This window comes from Rhinolophus ferrumequinum, chromosome 18 (genome assembly GCF_004115265.2).
Source record: "Rhinolophus ferrumequinum isolate MPI-CBG mRhiFer1 chromosome 18, mRhiFer1_v1.p, whole genome shotgun sequence".
In the NCBI taxonomy this organism is placed as follows: domain Eukaryota; kingdom Metazoa; phylum Chordata; class Mammalia; order Chiroptera; family Rhinolophidae; genus Rhinolophus; species Rhinolophus ferrumequinum.
In genome coordinates this window covers 19888315-19892864 of record NC_046301.1, presented here as the reverse complement: position 1 = coordinate 19892864, position 4550 = coordinate 19888315, and positions in this window count along the sequence as shown.

Below are 4550 nucleotides of genomic sequence, written 5' to 3'. Positions count from 1 at the left end.
TTTTGTGATAAGTAACTTCTTACTGTACTTATGTTTCTTCCTATAATCCTGCCATGTTTATGATTATATCATCACTGTTTTGTGGATTAAATCTTTATCAAAAATAGCAGCCAGTATTTCCATGCTGCTGTCTTTCTGCTTATTCCTTTTGAATGTTCATGGGGTTTGGTTATAAATATTAGGATTTTCTATGAGAAATTATCTTAGAATCAGATACTTTCTTCTTTATCATACCATTAGAGTGCTATATATTAAGATGATAATACAACTAAGATGCTAGTCTCTGTTAGTCATTCCTAAAGTAAGGGGGAAAAAATCTGTTAAAATAGCTTCTCATTTCTTAACTTCTAAATTTAAAATCCCTAAGTTAGCATGTGTTACATGTCCCTCCAATTAACCTAAAAAAAAAAAATCATCTTTCAGGTACATTCTTTAAATATTGCAAGTTGAAAGTAAAACTATGTCCGTTTTTTTTTAGCTAAAGCAAAATTCATAGTCTGTTAAAAACAGTCAACAGAACAGTGACTAAATCAATTATTGGATTAATTTTATTAGATCATTCTCATATGATCAAACTCTATAACTGATGTCCTAGCCCACAATAAAGAAATGCTTTGACAGGAAATGAACAAGTTTGTATTATGGACAATGCTGTCATCCAGCTGTGTTTCTGTGCCTGGCAGTCCAAGTTTCCGAGAGGGCCCTCTGCACAAACTCACGTGGGTTTGGTTGTCACTGCATTTGCACACTCAGATTTTTAAAGATTCACGTGCTATTGATACCTTCACATGCATTTGGTTTTATGTGTTCCTACCATTTGACTGTCGGCCCTTTGAGGGAAGGAAATCTATTTGCCATTTTCTTTATACCTTTCTGTAGTACCTGGTAAAGAGCACTGCCCACTACAGGTCTTCAGTAAATATCAGTGATTCATTTTCTAAATGCTGATCACCATGACATTATGATTTTTTGCTTGTTTGTTTGTTTTCTTTTAGTTCTATGGTACTGCTGTCTCCCAAATAAGCTGAAAACATCTTCCTTTTAAGAACATATGAATACTGGTGGGGAAAACTGTGACTGAAGGACTATAATGTATTATAATGTCCCCACTACATTTGTGGCGAATACATTCTAAGGTTTCAGATAACTTCTTAAAGAAAGGGCAAGTATGTGCTTCTTATTTATAGCAGAGACATCTTTTCACAAATCAAAGAAAGGATAGGTTTTTCCACTTTGCTTTCAGAATACAGCGCTGGGTGAAGCACCCCTTTTAGCCGATCAAAGAGGAGTGATCACACGTTTAGAGTCTGAAGTTATGTGGATTCATATTTAATTATGTTGGTCAATTATTTTGCTATACTCACAGAAGGGAGAGGATAGTGACATAGAAGAGAATTCCCAGGCCACATAAACGATTGCTCTCCCTCCTAGCCTTTACTCCCATATTATCTACATATCCCGGTATCCTTTTTTTTTTTTTAAATGAAACTTTCATCTGTGAAAAGAATAGCATTCCAATATACTGCAACAGAAGGAAGTTGCATTTGGCATTGAGCAATATGCTAGAAGTACTTGCAATTTAGAAATGCTTTTTTTTTTCATCTCAGAAAGGAAAAATTCTTGATCTCCTTATTTTTACAGTCAAAGCTCTTGACATGTTTTTACAACCTTGACTCCAGCGTGGATTGATTTCTTATACTTGGAAATGGGGGCTCTGCTTTTTTAAACTTTAGCTTCTTGAGGTTACTATTATTATTTTTCACAAAGAATGTGTCTATTATATCTGTAGTTCATTCTAAGTGATAACTAGCTATAATTGGGACAGTAGTCAAGGTGAGCTTAAAAGGGGGCTTTGCAACATTTAATGAAGTGACCAATTCTCAATTCAATATGCTATTTTCTTGTGCAACAAAATAGAAATTTTATGAATGGTAAATTTAGGTTTCTAAATCTATTCCCTTTATTAATACTTCTGGCCCTAGGTGAGGGACAATTTATAAAAGTCAGAAATTATTTTCTTTTAAGGTTTTATTTGTGGTTTTATATTTAATAAGATAGAGTAAATCCTGTTATAATTCTCCAAGTGAACCTCTAACTTCATATTTCTACATCAGAAAATTAGGCAGACAATGGTGAACTATCTCTCATAAGAGTAGACTTCTTTATTTGACTGTACAATGAAAGAAATATACTTAAAATGATTTTTTTCTTCCATGAGACCTGCTCTTAAAAAGCTCTCTCCCCAGCTCTCTCTATACCAGGCTGTGTGTATTTTGCAGACATGAAGCCGTCCATTCTCTCATGCCTGTGTACACACTTTCATGCAGAGAGGTGCCGAAGGGCTGGCCACAGTGCTGATACCTAGCTACTCCTGTGGAGTCCCAGCCTGGCAGCAAAGCTCACGAGAGCACAGACATGAGGTTAACGCTGTCATTATTTCAAAAGCAGTGTTTGCTTGCCTCTCCTGCATCCTCTTCCAGGAGGGCTGCTTTGCCTGGGAGACTTGCCTCGGGCTTGAAACACGGCAGCAGCAGTGATTCTGGGGGACCGAAACCCTTCTCCAAGAGAAGTTGCAGCCCTGGCTCCTCTGCTGTGATGTTGCATCTCAAGGGCATCTTGGACAGCTGTCATGGCCAGATCATCTCCCGTCTTTTCTGAATTTTTCCGACCTCGTTTCATCCATAAGTAATGTCTGAAGTCTCATCCCGTGGACAATGACCCCGCTCCGTTAATGTGATGATTAGGGTTCTGCAGTCGACCAGTTGGCCAGATGAGCATGGAGCGCCGTCTCTCATAGACGCCTGACAGATGGCCGTGTCAATTGTTTTAAAGACACTGTGTGTGCCTGTTCCTTTTTAGACCCCTTTAAAGCTGTACCAGCCAAGGTCAGTGTGAGAGAGAAGGTCCAAACTGCAAGAGTGATGCAAAGCTCAAAAACCACTGAGAGGAAATAAGTCTGACAGGACACAAGGCAGACTGGGGGCGGGGGAGTATGTTTGGGGCATTGCCCTGGAAACTGGTCTCAGCAATACCCATTTACATTCATTCTAGTTCCTTTACCTTAAATCCAGGCTCCTATTCTCCCATCCAGCACTTAGACGTGTTTAAGGAAAAGTCCCCATCAAACAGACACAACTAGATTTCAGTCCCCACTTGTCCCTCAGCAGGGTGTCCTTGTGCAGGCCACAGCCTGCCCAACTGTCCCTGTCAGCCATGTTTACCTATTGTTTCGTTAGTAACATTGGCAGAGGCAAAGGACCGCTTCTGTTGCAGCATCACCACCTCCAAAAATACAAGGCCTGGTAGTTACTTCCTGAAGCAAATCTGCCATTGGAACCACATAGACATGCTGGGTGTGTCACTAGGGATATCAGCCAAGATATCAGCATCATAGGCCACTACCTAAATAATATATACTTAGTCTTATTTATACAGAGGGATGGGCAGTTATTTCCAAATAGCACAACAGGGTAGCTTTGTTTCTTATTATTTACAATAAACTGGTCACTTCCCCTCTCAAAAAAAAAATAGTAATAAATAAAGGTGATCTTTATAAGCTAGCAATTATATTAAATAAATGCAATGCTTTTTTAATAATCTGGGGTGGGGAGTCGTGATTTGCACTCCAGTTTTGCTATTCACTTTGATTCGGTCAGGAAAACATTACAAAGTGTGTTATCTTCAATGCTCCATTTACGTGTGGTGAGAGGTAACACAGTGGATAAGGGCGTAGCTGCTGTCTGTGTTCACAAAACTCACCATGTAAGAGGGAGGAATGACCTTCTTTCATGTATCTTATGAGATCCTTCTGAACAGATTCTTCCCAGGGAAGAATCCTGGGATTCTCAGCAAGTCATCTCAGAACTTCCCACATTAGTTAAGATAGCAGATGGGTAGGGTCATGAGATGGCCACTACCTGAAATTTTTAGCTGAAGCTCCATCCTGCTCAATCTAAGTTCGTCAAAGTATCTCTTGAGTCCCACCTCTTTTCTTCATCTGATTATTGTCTGTCCAGTCTGGAGAACTGCACACATCCTAAGGTTCTCCATGCACCAGTCTCTTCTTGAGAGGCCAATGGCCCTTCTCAGCTATCACAGTTACCATCAAAAGGACATCAGGTCACGTTACCCCTTCCCTTTGCTGGCAGCTTCCATTTGGCTGCCTGTTTGTAGAGCAAGTGCTAAATGCCTTAGTTTAGCATAGGAGGCCTTGTGGAGTCTGCTTAAACCCACTGCCCTAGTTTGATCACCTGTCATTGTGCCCTATGCATTCTCCCCCAACCACACATGCAGACTAAGCTCTGGCCACCTGGACTTCTCACCGTTCCTCAATGCTGCGGTTTATCCAATGACTCCAGGCCTCTACGCATGCCTCCTGGTCCAGCTGGTAAGCTTATCTTCACCCAATAAAGATGCAGACTCCAGATGCAGTCTTGCCACATTTGGCCTGGAAGATGGTACTCTTCCCTCCTAGGAGATCCCCCAGCACTTTTTCATTCCTTTAAAAGATGATATTATAGGTCTTCTGTTTATGTTTCCTCTCCCTATGA